The 20,057-nt window shown below is 40.9% G+C and overlaps 1 pseudogene; it reads left to right on the top strand.

Moving 5' to 3' along the window:
• Positions 1 to 943: 943 nt before the first annotated feature.
• LOC131279571 (gamma-adducin pseudogene) lies at positions 944 to 5,514 on the top strand (annotated as a pseudogene).
• Positions 5,515 to 20,057: the final 14,543 nt, after the last annotated feature.

A 20,057-nucleotide genomic window follows, 5' to 3' on the forward strand; every position in this document is an offset into this window, starting at 1 on the left:
TTAGCAAAGACTGAATGCTTTCTCCCTAAATTAAAACCAAGTCAAAGATGCCCACATTCACCAGTGCTATTCAATATTTTACTGGAAGTTTTAGCCAAAGCAATCTTGAAAAAAAAAAAAAAGGAAATAAAAGATATGCTAATTAAAAAGGAAGAAATAAAGTTGACCCTATTCACAGGTGGCATAATTTTGTTTATAGAAAAATCCCAAAGAATCCACTAGAAAGTTCTGACAACTTGTAAACAAGTTCAGCAATAAAAGATAAGCATTTAGACATCATTGGGTTTCTATATACCAGCAATGAACAACATAAGTTGGAAATCAAGAAATCAGTTCATTTACAATAGCAAATAAAACCATAAAATACATATGATAAATTTAACTGAATTGAATGACATGAACCCTGAAAACTATAAAACATTGCTGGAAGATATTAAAGAAGAACTACATAATTGGAAAAACTTCCCATGTTCATTGATTGGAAGACTTAATATTGTTAAGTTGTTGACACCACCTAAAACAACGTATGAATCCAGTGCAATCTCTATCAAAATTCTAGAAGCCTTTTTTGCACAAATGGAATAGGTGACCTGAAATGGATAATGAAGCAAATGGATTGTAGGCCAATCTCTCCCAAACACACTTAAGAAGAAATTCCAACTACAATTTTATTAGGAAATAGAATTCATTAATCTAAAAATATTACTATAGACCAAGACCAAGTTAGGTGTATGCCAGGAATCTAAGATTAAACTAACATTAGAAAATTTAGTTTCCGCCTCCTTCCAGCAGGAACAGGAGGCACCTTGGCTAGGGTTGGCTGTGGTACCTTAACAAGGGAATGTGCAGTAGTGGGGAGGACAGCAGCATGTGGGGCTGAGGGGGCTTCCAATTGGCTGTTCCCATGGACTTAGATAACCAGGAGAAATGACAGAATTAAAGTATGAGTTCAGATGGCAGTCAAGGTGTGATCACTCCTCCTCCTCCTCCCAGGGTGACTCACAATGAGAAGTGTTTGACCACATTAATGAAAATGACTGAGAATATATCAGGGAGAGGAATATGTGTCCTGATCTACGATGGGATTTCAATATGATGGAGCAGAGGAAAGGAGTTACTCAGATACTGCAGAGTTCTACCTTTGGGGAAGACCTGAATTGTCATATTTTCTTAGTACTTACAGTTACAAATGACAACTGAAGGAGTGCTGAGTTCCTAGCCAGGGGAACCCTGTCACATTCCCAATGGAACAGCAACAATCTCCCAAATGCAACAACAAAGAATATGAAGAAGGGTGGTCCAATGAGGAGCACATGATACTGATGACTATGCTTATGAGCCTGTGTGCCTGAAATTTCAACTAGGCCTAGAGCTGCAGGGTACCTAAGAGTTACCTCCTGAGAGCCTCCGTTTACTCAAATGTGGCCACTATCTAAGCCAAACTCCGTATGTAAATGCATTACCTTCCCCTCAGCAAGGGACATGACTCCTGGGGATGAGCCTCCCTGGCACTGAGGGATTACTACCAATCACTAGTTGGTGATGCAACTAGAAAGGGACCTTGAATAAAAGGGGGAAATGGTAAAGATAAATGAGCTTATATGGTTAAGAGTCTTCAAAAAAGAGTCAGGAGGTCATCACAGGGGTTGTGCTTATGCATGCTCCAGCAGGATCGCAACACCCCAGCAGGATCCCAACTCCAGATACTGGTGCTCCTGAGGGCTATGGGGACACACAGGTTCTATGATCATGGTGGCTGGCTCTAAAGTTCATTGCCTTGTTAGTGGGCCCTACCTGGTAGTTTGTGTTCCTGAGTGTGATGGTGTTGGACTCAGATGTGAGCTTTCTACACATGCCTCTTCTATCACTTTTACTGAACCTGTGGTTGGTTCTGGGTTTGGTGTATACCCAAGAGAGTTCAATCTCTAAACTGGCCAAGTGCCAGTTGGGCCCTGAGCCTCAGCAGAGTTGCAGCACCTACTCTCCAGTTTGTTGGACATGCACAGGTCAGCTAACAGGAGGTGAAGATGGTCAACCACCACACGAGGGAACCGAGTGTGCCTACCACTCCAAGCAGGAGAATCACATCCAACAACCATGTGGGATCTAAGCCCCCTCTTGATATAGAGGTGGAGAGGACATCACCAACCAAGAGTCCACAGGATGGAGGAATAAAATATGGATTAGTGTGAACTTACTGGTATGCTACTATAGAACTATTGTGACTAGTAAGGGAAGAAACTGTAGCAATTATCTGGAGAAAGTGGCCAAGGTAGTTGCTGAGGGTATGGAGAGGGAAGTAGAGGTGATATATGGTGGCATTTTATTGCAGGGACAGATGCTTGATATTATATATCCTGCCATAACCCATTGAACGTACAGGGGGAGAATGTAAACTACAATGTAAACTATAATCCATGCAGTGCAGCAATGATCCAAAATGAATTCACCAAATGTAATGAATGGGCCACAGTGATGAAAGAGGTTTTTGATGTGGTAGGAATGGGGTAGTGGGAAGTGGGGTATGTGGGAAACTCTTATATTTTTTAATGTAACTTTTTTTTGTGGTTTCTGTACCTCTTTAAAAAAACACAATTTATTATTCAAAAAATAAAATTAAAAATTAAATAAAAAATTAAAAAGAAACAGTCTCCCAGGTACAGTGGCAGGGACCGGGAGGGAGTGAGGGTTCAACAGTGAGCCCCTGATGCTAATGACTATGCTTGTGAGCTGATAAACCTAAAATAAGAACAAGGCCTAGAGCAACATTGTGCCTGGGAATTTCCTCCTGTCAGCCTTCATGTTACTCAAATGCGGCCAGTCTCGAAGCCAAACTCAGCATGTAAATGCAATGCCTTCCCCCCAGCGTGGGACATGACACCCGGGGATGAGCCTCCCTGGCAACGAGGGACCACTATCAATTACCAACTGATGATGCAACTGGAAAATGACCTTATATGGAAGGTTCAATGTGGATCAGCAGAATAGCCACGTCTACATAAAATACCATGACTTTAAAATGCTGTTTGGCCTAAAGTAAGGGGGAAATGGAAAGGAGAAATGAGTTTATATGGCTACGAGTTTCTAAAAAAGAGTCTGGAGGCTGGCAGAAGGATTGCCCTCATGCACAACTGAGCAGAGTCAGAGAGACAGATAAAGCAGATACAACCCCCAGATATTGGTTCCTTTGAGGGCTAAAGAGACCCATGGGAGTTATGGTCATGGCCGTTGGGGTTAACTACCAGGGCAGATGGCCCCTCTTTGGAAATGGTGTTTATGTGTGATGAATCTGGACTCAGATGGGATCTCCCTTCATAAGACTTTCATGCTAATGTGCTGGAGGTGCAGTTAATGTTGGGGTTTAAGATATATTTAGGGGATTTGAATCTCTGGACTGACAATGTGATAGCCAGGTCCTGAGCCTCAACAGACTCCAGCACCTACAATCTGATCTATTGGACTTACCACACTCAGCTAAGATGGAGTTGAAGAAGGACAACCACCACACCATGGAGCCTAGAGTGATTACAACTGAAAATGGGAGGATTGCATCCAGCATCCATGTGGAATCTGAGCCTCCTCTTGACATAGAGGTGCAATGGACACAACCAATCCAATGTCCACATAGAAGAGGTGGCATTGGATTGGGAAAAGTGGACATGGTGGACGATGGGTATGGGGAAAGGCAGGAAGAGATGAGAGGTGGAGGCATCTTTGGGACATGGAGCTGCCCTGGATGGTGCTTCAGAGGTAATCACCGGACATTGTAAATCCTCACAGGGCCCACTGGATGGAATGGAGGAGAGTATGGGCCATGATGTGAACCATTGTCTATGAGGTGCAGAGGTGCCCAAAGATGTACTTACCAAATCCAATGGATGTGTCATGATGATGGGAACGAGTGTTGTTGGGGGGGGGAGAGGGGGGGTGGGGGGGTGGGGTTGAATGGGACCTCACATATATATTTTTAATGTAATATTATTACAAAGTCAATAAAAAAACTAAAAAAAAAAGAGAGAAGTGACATTTCATATTCTTAATTATTTTAACTTATTTGTTCTCTTATGAGGTTAAAATCATTATCTATGATTGTCTATTTCTCCCTTTACTTAAGTCAATTTTTGTATTTTTCAGAATGTTATTATATTTACATTAAGGATTTTTGTGTCTTTTATTGAATTGTGTCTTTTATCATATCTAAATGATACTTTTTTATCTCTGAAATACACTTTTTGTTTTAAAATCTACTTTTAAAAATATTATTAATATAGCCACAACTCCTTAATTATATATAGGGTTTATATGATGTGTATTTTTCCATTCTTTTGGCTTGATCCTGTCTGTGACCTTCTATTTAAAGTGATTGCCTTACAAAAAGCTTTATTCCAATCTGGCAATCTCTGTTTTTAATTATTTGAGAAAGAAATGCCTTTAATGACTGTTGTTTTTTTGTTTGTTTGTTTTAACACTTCAGCCCTTTAAAATTATCATTCCATTGTCTCCTTTTTTCCATTTTGTTTGATGAGAATTCAGCATCATTCATATTTATGTTTTACTCAATAAAGTATATCATTTTTGCTTCAAAAAAAAAAATTAAACAGAAATAGAACAGATGGAGAAAGGCCACAGCCCAACTGGATTATGAGCATTACAACAGATTGCAGACGGCATCACAGCCAGCCCTTTCTAGGCTTTACTTCATCTCTCCTCTGTCCTGTCATGGCCAAACCTATTCACTACCTTCCTGGTGAAGACAAATCCTAATATGTAAAGGGAGAAAAACTTATGCATTGTAAACCTGCCTGCCTATAAGGATTTGTTCACCTTTTTGGATGGGCACACCTGGAAAAACATATCTCAGAAAGAATGAGGAGCAGGACTTCATTGTAATAATTCCTAAATGCTTATCTTTTTCTGAAGCCACAGCCTCTAACGTGGGAAAGTAATATAATAAGAGATATAGGTTGACCAGCAAAGTAGTCATTTGAAAGCTGACCATAAATACAGAATTGAGTCCGTGTGCTGCAAACTATTCAACTAGTCCTGATGTTAAATGTGTGACATACATCCATACCCCTGCAACAGGAGCTGTGTTCTCCATGACATGTGTCTTCAATCCATTTCTCAAAGTCCTTGATCCTGGAAGAAGTCACCTACTACAAATTTCAAGGGTTACTTGAACCAGAGGAGAGAACTCAACTGCAGAAAGTTCTGGAGCCAAGTTGCAAAGTGCTGGCTCTCAAGAATTATGGTGTGGTAGCTCTTAGAGAAACAGTTGAGGAGGTTTTTCACTATATATTTAATGCACAGATGCCTATGAAATGCAGGTGTGAGCATTAGCAGAGGAAGGTGGAGTAGACAATCTACTTTTACTGGATCTTCAGAAGCATAAAGCATTCAGTTACACAGTTACAGGTTTTAGAGGAGGAGGTGTAAATAAAAGTGTCCATAAAAAAATGGAATTTTGGCAAAATTAAGTTTGAAGATGGCCTCAGAGTAAGTCAGGCAGGGTGATGCTCTCTTACAAAACAGAGAGGGGTAATAATTGTCCAATGGAGCTGCTTTGGGGATCTGCACACCAGGAGAGTGACATATGTAATGTTTAGGAGAGAATCGAGACAGTGAGGTGAAGAGGCCAAATGAAAACTAAAAGTTACTGGCCCGACAACTGGGAATGCCACCGTGTACTTCATTCTCAAGGGAAAAGGCCTTGGCAAAACATGCGACTGAGAGCCACCAGAGGAGGGCAAAGTCATATTCATCCCTGAGAAGTGGGAGGGTGTGGTGGAGGGCTGAGGATATTTGTCTTCATGAGATTAAATAGAAGAGCCCAGTTTAGAATCACTGACTCAGAAAATCCAGTGTGGTGGAGACTGAAGGATTCTTCTCTGTGAAATGGTTTCCCAAATAGTGTCATCTGCTGGCAAAGGGGCGTGAAGTCAAGGGTTGTCTAGTTCCTTCCCAGACCCCATAGGTCTCATCAGTGCCCTATTGCTGGGTCCCTGGATCTCTTTTGATAACTTCAACAGGACAATCTTAAAGTTTGAGGAACAATTGAACCAAAAATCAAAGAGTGTAAAACAAAACCACCAAGCAACTGAGAGAACTATATTGTAAAATCACCAGCATAATGAGGTGCCTATATATGAGCAAAAATTTACAAGGCATACTAAGAAACAGGAAGATATGGCATAGCCAAAGGTACAATCCAAGAATCATGAGACACAGGATTTAAGACAATTAAGCGAGAAGCGGACTTGGTTCGATGGATAGGGCATCCATCCACATGGGAGGTCCACGGTTCAAGCCCCGTGCTTCCTTGCCCTGTGTGGAGTGGGCCCATGCACAATGCTGATGAGCGCAAGGAGTGCCCTGCCATGCAGGGGTATCCCCCGCGTAGGGGAGCCCCACGCGCAAGGAATGCGCCCCGTAAGGCAAGCTGCCCAATGTGAAAGAAAGCGCAGCCTGCCTAAGAATGGCACTGCACACACGGAGAGCTGACACAACAAGATGAAAGACCAAAAAGAAACACAGATTCCTGGTGCTGCTGATAAGGATAGAGTGGTCACAGAAGAACACGCACCGAATGGACACAGAGCGGACAACTGGGGGTGGGGGGAGAGGAAAGAGAAATAAATTTAAAAAATAAATCTTAAAAAAAAAAAGATAACTAAGCAATGATGTTCACACAAAGCTCCTAAATCAATTCCAAGAAGAAACATAATAGATAAAGAGATAATGGATATTGAGAAGACAGTGTTAGCCCTCAAAGCCAGGCCTTTGGAGATAACAAGAGATGTAGAGGAAATAAGAACTTTAACCCAAGAGTTGGGTAGAACTTATATTTATTATGTCTGCAGACAGGAGCCAAGGTCTAAAGCAACACAGACCTAACTCCCATGCTACAGGTTCATTCTTGCTTAAATACCTAAGTTCCTACTTAGCATTTGTTTCACTTATGCATATGGATGAACTTTTATGCATATGGATGAACATACACAGCTAGTTATATAGTTGTATGATTACTATGTTTAGGAAATCTTGTTTGCATATATATTTAATGTACAAAAAGGGGTGGATAACTCCACCCCTGGATGGAAATTTCACTATGTTAATCAGGCAAGTTGAAGTGAGGACAGCAAGGGGCTTCTTCTGCACCAGTTGAAGCTGATTTTCATACTTCATTGCTTCAATAGGATCTTCTTCACCTCAAGAGAAGATTTTGGCATCAAGAGCGGGTTGCCTCTCATTACCTTCCTTTTTTTTTAAAAGATTTATTTATTTATTTATTTCTCTCCCCTTCCCCCCCACCCCAGTTGTCTTCTCTGTGTCTATTTGCCACATCTTCTTCTTTGTCCGCTTCTGTTGTTGTCAGCAGCATGGGAATCTGTGTCTCTTTTGTTGCATCATCTCATTGTGTCAGCTCTGCATGTGTGCAGAACCATTCCTGGGCATGCTACATTTTCTTTTGCGCTGGGCAGCTCTCCTTATGGGGCGCACTCCTTGTGCATGGGGCTCCCCTATGTGGGGACTCTACTGCATGGCACCGCACTCCTTGCGTGCATCAGCACTGTGCATGGGCCAGCTGCACACGGGTCAAGGAGGCCCTGGGTTTGAACCATGAACCTCCCATGTGGTAGACGGATGCCCTAACCACTGGGCCAAGTCTGCTTCCCCCATGTTTTTTAATGTACTGTTTTTTGTGGTCTATTAGCTTTAATTTTAAAAAGTTTTTTTTTAAATGAAGCCAAGGATATCATCAAGTACAATTAACAGGAAAATGAAATAATAATGATAGGTTTAAACATAAGAAATAAAATAAATAATAATTTAGAAAAACTGAAGTTAAAACTCAAAAATTCAGATATTAAAAAATACTGGAAAATGTTGTTGTTTTTTAAGTTTTGGACTTTTTGCCTTCTATCACTGTAATATCTATTGTCCTGTATGTACAGTGACATTATTTTATTCCATTTATTCCCCCAGTGTCTTACTTTTTTTTCATTTTGTCTTCAAAGAAGTTTTAGGTCACAGTAAAGTCACATACAGAATACAGGATATTCCCATATAACCAACAGCCTCCCCCTTTTCCCCTTCCCGTATTAATAACCTTTCTATATGTGGATGATATGTTTTTTACTCTGATGTACAAATACTGAAATATAGCTACTAGAGTGGTCAATGGTTTACATTATGGTTTACATTTTGGACCATACATTTTATAAACTTTTGATGAAATTACGCATGGCCTGTATCCATCACTGCAAGATGATGTAGAACACTTCCGTTGCCCCCAAAATGCCCCTGTTCTATTCTAGTCCTCCCTGCCCCTCCCCTTCGTGTCCATGGTGACCACCAGGCTTCACTCCTTGAAGGACAAGATTCATAATTACTTGCAAAAACACTGGTCTGTCCTCCCCTGTAAGGCTCTGCCCGTGCTCTCAAGAGACTCCCACCCATCTGTTTGGGAACATAGCAGGCCTCGCCAGGATGGGAATCCAACACCATCTTGTTCATTATGAGGATCTTTACCCATTGATACAACACACTATGACAAAAAGATCTCTTGAGCACTCCCTGAAAGCCTGTCCCAATTATGCCTTTGCCCAAATGCCCCTCCATCCAACACACTAAATCAGTAAACCTTCCTTGTCATATTAACAAAAGAGTATTCCCAACATTGTACTTTTTTTAAATTAAAATGTCTTTTTTTAAGGTACATAGATCACAGAAAATGTTACATTAAAAAATGTAAGAGGGAAGCGGACATGGCCCAATGGATAGGGCATCTGCCTACCACATGGGAGGATGGTGGTTCAAACCCCGGGCCTCCTTGACCCATGTGGAGCTGGCCCATGCACAGTGCTGCTGTGCAGAAGGAGTGCCCTGCCACGCAGGGGTGACCCCGTGTAGGGGAGCCCCACACGCAGGTAGTAGGCTCCATAAGGAGAGCCGCCCAGTGCAAAAGAAAGTGCAGCCTGCCCAATAAAGGAGTCACACACATGGAGAGCTGTCACAACAAGATGACACAACAAAAAGAAACACAGATTCCCAGTGCCACTGATAAGGATAGAAGCAGTCACAGAAGAAGACACAGCAAATGGACACAGAGAGCAGACAACTGGGGTGGGGGGAAGGGGAGAGAAAGAAATAAAAAATCTTAAAAATATATATATGTATATAAGAGGTTCCCACATACCCCACACCCCACACCCCGACACATCATTGTGGCACATTCATTGCACTTAGTGAATACATTTTGGAGCCTTGCTGCACCGCATGGATTATACTTTACATTATAGTTTACACTCTCCCCCAATACAGTAGGTATTGGGTTATGGCATGATAGATAATGTCCAGCATCTGTCCCTGCAATATCATTTAGGACAATTCCAGGTCCCAAAAATGCCCCTGTACCTCATCTCTTCTTCCCTCTCCCTGCCCTCAGCCACTACCATGGCCACTTTCTCCAACATTGTCTTTTAATCATGTACCCACCAGTCCCCAGTGTTCACCTGCTACCTTCCCCAACCATCCCCCCCCCCAGTTCCAAGGACCATCTAACCCTCCCTCCCCACCCTTCCCCATCAGGTCTACACCACCCTACCCATAGTATCACTACACCTCTGCCATTTCCCTTCACTGTACAACTACACATTTCCACCTTATCATAGATTTCACCCACATGGGCATTGGCTTACACCCTTCTTCTCCCTTTCTGTTTCCTGTAAACCTATCTTCCAGGCTCTTGCTCTTTGAGTCTGCTCAATTTGCTTAATTTATATCAGTGAGATCATGTAATATTTGTCCTTCAAAGCCTGACTTGCTTCACTCAACATAAGGTCCTCAGGATTTATCCATGTTATCCCATGTGTTTGTGCTGTATTCTTTCTTACAGGTGAATAATAATCCAATCTATGTATGTGCCACATTGCTTTTATCCATTTATCTGTTGATGGGCATTTGGGTTGATTTCAACTTTTGGCAATAGTGAATAATGCCACTATGAACATCAGTGTGTACGTATCTGATGTGTCCTTGCTTTCAATTCTTCTGGGTATATATCCAGCAGTGGAATTGCTGTGTCATAGAGCAGATCGATAGTTAAGTTTTTTGAGGAACTGTCAAACTGTCCTCCAAATGGCTGCACCATTCTACATTCCCACCAGTAATGGATGAGGGTTCCTGTTCCTCCACATCCACCCCAATACTTGTAGTCTTCTGTTTTTCTGATGGTTCCTAGTCTAATGGGTGTAAGATGATATCTCATTGTAGTTTTGATATTCATTTCCCTAATAGCTAGTGATTCTGAGCATCTTTTCATGGGCTTTTTAGTCATTTGTATTTCTTCTTTGGAGAAGTATCTATTCAATCACTTGCCCATTTGTGAAATGTTTTTGTTTTATTTTGTTTTGTTTTTTTGTCTTTTCATTTCAAGGTGTAGGATTTCTTTATATATGCTGGATATTAGGCTCCTATCAGATATATGGTTACTGAATTTTTTCTCCCATTGGGTAGGTTGCCTTTTCACTTTCCTGACAAACTCCTTGGAGGTGCAAACATTTTTAATTTTTTTCTATTTTTTCTTTCCTTGCTTGTGCTTTGGGTGTGAAGTTCATAAAACCATTTCCTAATACGAGGTCCTTTAAATGCTTCCCTACATTATCTTCCAAGGTCTTTATGGTCATGGCTCTTATATTTAGAACTTTGATCGATCTAGACTTGATTTTTTTCTATAAGATGTGAGATGGTGTTCCACTCTCATTCTTTTGAATATGGAAACCCAGTTCTCCAAGTACCATTTGTAGAAGAGGCCATTCTCTCCCAGTTGAGTGGTCTTGGTGGCCTTGTTGAATATCAGATGACTGTATATGTGAGGATCTATATTAGAACTCTCAATTCAGCTACAGTGGTCAGTGTGTCTTTGTGCCAATACCATGCAGTTTTGACCATTGTAGCTTTGTAATATGTTTTAAAGCCAGGTAGTGTGATTCCTCAGATTTCATTTTTCTTCTTCAATATGCAATTGGTTATTCAGGGCCTCTTGCACTTCAAAATAAATTTTGTAGTTTTTCCAATTCAGCAAAAAATGCTGTGCTTATTTTTATTGGGATTGCTGTAAATCTGTAGATTGGTTTGGGTAGGATAGACATCTTAATGATGTTTAGTCTTCCTATGCATGAACAGGGAATATTCTTCCATTTATTTAATACTTCTTGATTTCCTTAATGGTGTTGTGTCATTTCCTGCATAAAAGTCATTTACATCTTTAGTTAAATTTATTCCTAGGTGTTTGATTCTTTTAGTTGCTATTGTAAATGGTATTTGTTTCTTGATTTCCTCCTCAGATTGCTCATTATTGGTGTACAGAAATGCTACTGATTTTTGCACATTGATCTTATTACCTGCAACTTTACTGAACTTAGTTATAAGCTCTAGAAGCTTTGTTGTAGATTTCTCAGGGTATTCTATGTATAGGATCATGTCATCTGCAAATAGTGAAATTTTTACTTCTTTCTTTCCAATTTGTATGCCTTTTATAGCTTTTTCTTGCCTAAGTCCTTGAGCAAGTACTTCAAACACAATGTTAAATAGGAGCAGTGATAGTGGGCATCCTTGTCTTGTTCCTGATCTTAGAGGGAATGCTTTTAGAATTTCACCATTGTATATGATGTTAGTTAGTGGGTTTTTCATAGATACCCTTTATCATGTTGTGGTAGTTCCTTTCTATTTGTATCTATTGTAGTGTTTTTATCAGGAAAGAGTGTTGTATCTTGTTGAATGCTTTTTCTGCATCTATAGAGATGATCATGTGATTTTTTCCTTTCGATCTGTTTATAAGGTGTAAAACATAGATTGATTTCCTTATGTTGAACCATCCTTGCATAACAGGGATGGAGCTCACCTGGTCATGGTGTATGATTCATTTGATATGTTGTTGAATATGATAAGTGTGTATTTCACTAAGGATTTTGCCATCTAGTTTCATTAGAGAGATTGGTCTGTAGTTTTCCTTTCTTGTGACATCTTTGTTTGGCTTTGGTATTAGGGTGATCTTGGCATCACAGAATAAGTTAGGCAATGTTCCTTTCACTTCTATTTTTTTTTGGAAGTTTAAGCAGGATTGGTGTTAGTTCTTTCCAGAATGATTGGTAGAATTCACCAATGCAGCCTTCTAGTCCTGGTCTCTTCTTAGTGGGAGGTTTTTGATAACTGATGCTATCTCATTGCTTGTGATTGGTCTACTGAGTTCATCGATTTTTTCTTTCATCAATGTAGGCTGCTTGTATGTTTCTAGGAAATTGTCCATTTCCTCTAAATTCTCCATATCATTGGCATATAATTTTTCAAAGTATCCTCTTATGATACTCTTTATTTCTGTGGGGCCAATAGTGATATCTCCTTCCTCATTTCCTAGTTTGTGTATTTGCATATTCTCTTTTATTTCTGCTAGTCTATTTAAGGGCTTGAGCCTCTTGAAGAACCAGCTTTTGGTTGTTTTTTCAGTGTTTGTTTCTATTATTTTTAAAATTTTGATTTTATTTAAAGCTGTTCTAATCTTTGTTATTTCCTTCTTTATACTTCTTTTGGGATTAGTTTGTTGTTCTTTTCCTAATTCCTTCTGGTGTGCAGTTAGGTTTTTAATTTTCACCCTATCTTCTTTTTTGAAATATGCGTTTATAGCTATGAATTTCCCTCTCAGCACAGTTTTACTGCACCCCATAGGTTTTGATATGTCATGCCATTTTCATTCACTCCAAGGTAGTTACTGATTTCTTTTTATATTCCCTCCTTGACCCACTGTTTGTCTAAGAGTGTATTGTTTAACTTCCCTATCTTTGTGCCTAATCTGGTTCTCTGGTCCTTACTGATTTCCAGCTTCATTTCATTGTGGTCAGAGAGATTACTTTGGGAAGCACTGTCCTGGTCTACTGTACCCCAAAGTAGGTCAGCAAGGCAGCTCTTGACTCCCTCTCAGTTGTTCTAGTAAGAGCTAAGTTTTATCTGCCTACCTCATCAGCCATGTTCACACAATCCTCTCATTCTTCTATTTAAATAATTTTTTGTCTATTCATGGCCACTTACCCTTCCAAATAAAATTGTTAATTGGCTTTTCCATTTATGCAAAAAAGGAAAAAAAAGACTGTTGGCATTTTTATTGGGATTGTCTTAAATCTATAAATCAGTTTGGGTAAAACTGGCATCTTAACAATATTTAGTCTTCCAGTCCATGAATACACAATGTCTTTCCATTTATTTAAGTCTTCTTCAGTTTCTTTTAGCAATGTTTTTTAGTTGTCTGAATACAGGTTCTTTATGTCCTTGGTTAATTTATTCCTAAACATTAGATCCTTTTAGGCACGTTTGTAAATGGAATTTTTTCTCATTTCCTCCTCAGATTGCTCATCAGTAGTGTATAGAAACGCTATGAATTTTTGCAAATTGATCTTGTATTCCACCACTTTGCTGACCTCTTATATAGTTTTAGGATATTTGTTGTGGATTTTTCTGAATTTTCTAGCTGTAGGATTACATAATCAGGGAAAGTTTTCCTTCTTTTGTTCCTATTTGGATGCCTTTTATTTATTTAACTAGCCTAATTAATTAGCTAGATCTTCTAGCAAAATATCAAATAACAGTGGTGACACAGGGGATGCTTGTTTTGCTCTTGATCTCAGCAGGAAAGATTTCCATTTTCCACTGTTCACTACAATGCTAGCTGTGAGTTTCTCATGTATGAACTTCACCATGTTGAGAACACTTCCTTCTATTCCTATTTTTGGAGATTTTTTTTTTTAACCAAGAAAGGGTGCTATATTATGTCAAATGCTTTTTCTACATCAATCAAGAGGATCATGTGATTTTTCGTGGTAATACCATTAATTGATTTTCTTGTGTTGAAACACCCTTGTATACCTGGGATAAAACCCACTCAATTGTGGTGTATAAATTCTTTTTTTTTCCTTTTTGTATTGAAGTTCATCATTCGTACATGAACATCCATAAACAATACGTGTATAAGTTGTGAACTACAAAAAAACATGCATATCATCATACAGGACTCCCATACATTACCAACAATCTGCATTGTAAAACAATTATTACAAACTATGAAAGAGCATCATCGAAACATTACTACAGCAAATATCTTATATTTGGTGTATTTTCCTCCAATGTATCTGGTAAATAACAGCCTGTATTAGTATTATATACTTGTTGTAGATCATGACAGAAGTTCTCATATGCGTTTTGTTAATCATGGTCCACCTTCTACCATAGGATTCATTGTGTTTTATAGTCTCATGCTTTGTACAATCTATTCAAAGTGCACACTTAGCAGCCCTCATTTTCATCACAGAGCTGTACTCTCAACACCTCAGTAAATTTTAGAACAATACTTGAAAATGAAATGAGAGTTACCCCTTAATGACATTTTTTTCATTCCTTTCTTTTTAGGAGGAACTGGGGATCAAACCCAGGGCCTCATACATGGGAAGTATGTGCTCAACCACCTGAGCTACATCCACTCCCTCAGTGTAGTTTTTTTGTTGCTGTTGTTTTATATTATCTCTTTTTTAAAGAAAAATAGATCACACAAAATGTTACATTACTAAATATAAGAAGTTCACATATACCCCCACTCCTCCCACATCAACAACCTCTTTCGTCAGTGTGATACATTCATTGCATTTGATGAATACATTTTGGAGCACTGTTACACAGCATGGATTATAGTTTACATTGTAGTTTACACACTCTCCCAGTCCATTCAGTGGGTTATGGCAGGATATAAAATTTCCTGCATCTGCCCTTGCAGTAGTATTCAGGACAACTTCCTGTTCCAAAAATGCCCCCATATCACACCTCTTCTTCCCTCTCGCTACCCTCAGCAACTCCCATAGCCACTGTCTCCAAATCAGTGATAGTTTGTTCCATTGCTACGGTTACAACAATTCTATAGTAATACCAGTAAGTCCTCTGTAATCCATAATTTATTCCTCCAACCTGAAGACCCTGGGATGGCAATGCACACTCCATCTCTAAATCAAGAAGGGTTTAGATCCCATATGGCTGGTAGATTAGATTCTCCCGCTTGCAGTTGTAGACTCTCTCATTTCCATGGTGTGGTGGTTGACCATCCTCACCTCCCTGTCAGCTGACCTGGGTAAGTCCAATGAACCAGAGAGTAGTTGTTGAAACTCTTCTGAAGCTCAGGTCCCAGCTGGCACATGGACAGTCCAGAGATTCAAGTCTCCTGAGCACACACCAACCCCAGCGCCAACCACAGGTTCAGTAAAAGTGACATAAGAGGCATGTGTAGAGAAGTCACATTTAAGTCCAACTCCATCACACTCGGGAACACAAGTTCCAAAGTAGGGCCCACTGGCAAGGCCTGAACTCCAGAGCCATCTATCATGACCATAGGACCTGGGTGTCTTCATTGCTGGCCCATTTTTAAATTGGGTTGCTTGTCTTTACATCTTTGAGTTGTGTGATCTCTTTCTATGACATGGATAGCAAACCCTTGTTGGATATGGGATTGTCAATATTTTTCAAGAGTTTATCCCATTGAGTTACATATATATTCATTATAAGTATTGGTCTATAATTTTGTTTTTTGTAGTATCTTTATCTGGTTCTGGTATTAGGGTGATGTTGGCTTCATAGAATGTGTTTAGTAGCATTCTCTCCAGTTTGATTTTTTGGAAGAGCTTGAGGATGATTAGTATTGGATCATCTTTGAATGATTGGTTTTCTTTCACAATGGCTCTTTGAGTTTTGGTTCAACTCACTCTGTATCTTTCAAACTGCCCACATTATGTTACCAAAACCAGGCCAGGGATTCAATAATGGGGTACAGATATTTTTCCCCAGAGTTTGGGGAAAAAGTGACCTAAAAGCAGTTTTTCTCATTGCTGTTTCCCAACTGGCCAGCAGATGGCACTCGTTGGTGAGCGCTTCCAAGGAAGTGCCTCAATCCCCTGCTTACCCTTGTTTCTGGTCTGGTGAGAATGAGGTTCAGAGCTGGCTGTGTGGTCAAACTCACTAAAGTGAAACCACGCTGCCCTCTGCCACACCCTCCCTCTTCCCAGGGAGGAAGATGGTTGTTCCCTTCTCAGTCAGCTGCAGTTAGCCATGGGTTTTATTGTTGGGGTCCAGAAGTGGGAAGAGTCTTGGCCAGCAAGACTCAGATGCATGCAGAAAGCACATGCATACACACAGTTGTGTGCTTAAAGAAGAAGCTCCCTTTATTGGTTTTTACCCAGTATATATATATGTATATCTTAGTTTCAGCTATGATGTAGAATTAACAAGTGATCATGACTTAGGAATTTGTTTCCCTGGTTAATCATAAGCATTTCTAACTTAGTACAGCTTGTGAATAATGTCTCATTGTGTGTTTACAGCAGGCTGTGTTCTGAACATTACAGTTACTTTCATCCCCTTGTGTACTGAACAAATTTTCCTGGGTACTACATGACTTACAAGGCTCCTCAGACAGACATGATGGTGACTGCGACGGCTTGCTCGGTCGGTAGAGGTGGGGTCTGGCTGCGGATGAGGGGTCGGTCCCACTTGGGATGAGGGGTCGGTCCCGCTTGGGACGAGGGGTCGGTCCCACTTGGGACGAGGGGTCGGTCCAGCAGCAGACAAAGGATCGGTCTCACAGGGGTTGCGCGGTTCGGTTGACGGGGTCGCCCGGCGAAGCTGGCGACAAGGGGGTCACCCAGAGAAGCAGGCGACGAACTGGGGACAAGGGAGGCCAGGCCCTTGTCGGGGGCTCTCAGGACTGGAGGGCGCACGGCAGAAGAACTACCGCGGAGACAAGGTAAACACGCAAGTCCACTTTATTGAGGGAGAGGCAACAGTTTTATAGGGGCTGGGGAAGGCTGATTGGTCGAAGCCATGCCCTGTTCTGATTGGTTGCCGGAGAAAGGTCAGTGGGCGGTACTGGATGGGGGAGGGGTGGTGGTTAGGGATTGGCTGTCACTGTTGCTGGGGGAAGGGGCAGGGTTTAGGGATTGGTGGCTTCTGTTGCTGGGGTAGAGGGCAGACTGGAGTTTCCCGCCCACGCCTGGCTGTTGCTGCTGTCGGAGGGAGGGAAAAGGCAGACTGGAATTTTCCACCCTGCGCCTGCGCAGGGAGAAAGAAGAAGAAGGGTGTTGCCTCATAAGGCATCGTGTGGCGCTATCCGGGAGGAGGGGCGGCCGCGGAAGCATGGCTGCCGAGAAGGGGAGACCCGAGGGCACTCTGCGCCCATGCCGAGCTCCCTTCAGGGGTGGCGGTGAGTCCGACCAGCCACCCTATTATGGGGGCAGCGGCTTGGAATTAGGCCTATGGCGGCTGCTCCCCCGCCAGGCCAGCAAACCACACTTCAGCCCGAGGGGTGACCGCAGGTGACAGTCATTTTCAACCATCTCCGTTCAAAGTTTTCCTTGAACTTCCATCAGGGTCTCACAGAGGCAGCCTGGTTTGCCACATTTCCCCCTTTTTTGTTTGTTAGATCACTTAGAAACAAAGAATATATCATCTTTTGATCTTTTCTATACAAATTTGTAGCATAGATAAAGAATGGCTGCAATCACTAATATAATGAAAGCAAAATTTATCCAATTGTGTATATTAAGATGTGCAAGCCAGTTGGAAGGAGAGAGATGTTGTGACACAGATGAAATTACATTAATATATCTTTTATTATATTTATGGCAATTATGAAACAAATAGGTTTGTAATAAGGCAAGCTCTTGTGAAGTATTCTGAGGAAAAGCTGCGTTAAGATTATGCTGGACAGTGTGCCAGGTTTCACTCAATAAATCTTGTGAAAGGGGGGTTACACAAATATGAGAAAAGTTACAATCACATGACAACTTAGTTCGCACAAAGCTTCTTGTTGTCCTATCCACATAACAGAAGCTTCTGAAGCATCTAATCTAAACATAATTTCACTATCTATGTTCATTTGAATCAACAGTTCATTGGTTACATTGTCCATAAATGAATCTAATTCTTCAGCAGTTTGAAGTAGTAGCGCCTAATGTGGCAATAGTTACAGTGGAGATTATGGCTGCTATCAGTGTGCCAAGGAAGCACTTTACTTGCAACTTGTCAAAAGCTTCAACCAGTAGGAAAAGTCCTGTCAGAGGTTGCCATTCACATGTGAGGTTAAGGGGTACCCACTGTTGTGCCTGTCATTGAAAAATAAACAAAGAAGTAATATTTGAAGTAGTAACATTGTGATGAGTCAAGCAACTTAAATAGTATATAGGAGGTTTAAATGTAACATTATAAACAGCTCCTTTAAAGGTTAGGGAGTGATCAGTAGCTGCAAGGAGCACAAAAAGATGGGTTGTACAAACAGTAACAGAACCTATAGGACCTTTAGCCACAATAGTGGCATTGCACTGAGCATTGTCAGGACAGGCCACAGCATCCTTCGGATATTGTACAATCCAGTGTTCTCTAGGAAAAATGGCAATCCCAGTCTCCAAAGGTTCAGATGCCATGGAGACTTTAAAAGGTTAAGTAACTGAACTGACAGACTGCCACTACCAGTGCCACTCCATCCAGTTGTCTTATTGACAGGAAAATTACAGTTAGTAACATTTTTTACATAAACTTCCAGCCCAGGTCATCCGGGGTTATAGTTATTTCCAGTTTGCAAGTGGGAGGTCGGAGACCCTTCTTGGAGAGGTCCATGATATGGCTTTATGTTCTGGGCTGGCAACCAGCAGATCCCTGTAGAAGTAGAAACACAAGCATACCCCATCCCCATGTAATGAGGGAGGCAGGTCCCTGCCCTTCAGGCCCAAGTTAGGATCCTTATACCAAACCAGAGGCTGTGAATGAGGATGTGAGGAGCTAGAAATGCCTTTCTACTGTAGAACAGGAATGAGCATCGTGATTTAGAAAATTTAATGTATATAAGACTTTTTGTAACTGGTTCCATGGTCGGGGGGGGAATCCATATTCTCCCTTTTATGTTTTTTAAGATAAGTTTTCAGGAGATGGTGGGAACACTCTACAATAGCTTGTCCTTTTGGATTATGAGGAATGCCAGTAATATGTTGAATATTCCAATATTGTAAGAAAACATTGAAGAGCCTATGAAGTATAAGCGGGACCATTATCAGTTTTTAAAAAGAGCAGGGATGACCTGTGATGGAGAAAGCTTGAAGATGTGAACACACATGAGAGGAGCGTTCTCCAGTGTGTAAAGAAGCAAATAAATAATGTGAGAATAGAATCGTAACATGAATATACTTCAATCACCAAATGAGGGTAGTGAGTCACATCCATCTGCCATAATTCATTCATTAGGTTGTAAGCCACGTGGGTTAACAGCCAGTGCAGGTTGCGGTGAAGTCACAGCTCGGCAATCAGTACAGCTGTGGACTGTTTGTTTAGCTCAAGCAAGGGACAACTTAAACTGTTTTATGAGAGCTCTGGCATTTTGGTGAAAGAAATCATGAGATACATGAGATTGTTGAAAAGCAAGTGTAGAAGTCATGACTAAGTGGTCAGCTTAGGCATTTCCCCCTGATAATGGTCCTGGTAAAGAAGTGTGGAAACAGAGGTGAGTAATATAAACAGGGTTAATTCGAGCATCTGAAAGAGATCGGAGGGTAAGAAAAAGTACGTGTAAAACTTTGTCATCCAAAGGTTTAATAAGTGCAGTTTGAAAAGTGTGAACCACATAGACAGTATAAGCAGAGTCGCTAACAATGTTAGAGGCTGCGAAGAAAGATACTGTAAGGATGCGATGACCTCAGCCAGTTCAGCCTTTTGTGTGGGTGAGTAGCCCTGCAAAGTAAATGATTGCCAGCCTTCTGGCATTTTCCAGGTAATAGCAGCTTTAGCGGTTTTTCCAGATCCGTGGACAAAAACAGTGAGAAATTAGATGAGAAATAACAATAGGGAGAGTAAAAGATAAGTATGCAAGTGTTGGAGGAATATATCAGCAGGAAGGGAAAAGTTAACATTCCCCTAGCACTCTATTAAAGCAACTTGAAAGTCATGAGAATGCTGTAGCAAAGCGTCCAACTGTGAGGTGGTAA

The sequence above is a fragment of the Dasypus novemcinctus genome, chromosome 8 (genome assembly GCF_030445035.2).
Source record: "Dasypus novemcinctus isolate mDasNov1 chromosome 8, mDasNov1.1.hap2, whole genome shotgun sequence".
NCBI classification, from domain to species: domain Eukaryota; kingdom Metazoa; phylum Chordata; class Mammalia; order Cingulata; family Dasypodidae; genus Dasypus; species Dasypus novemcinctus.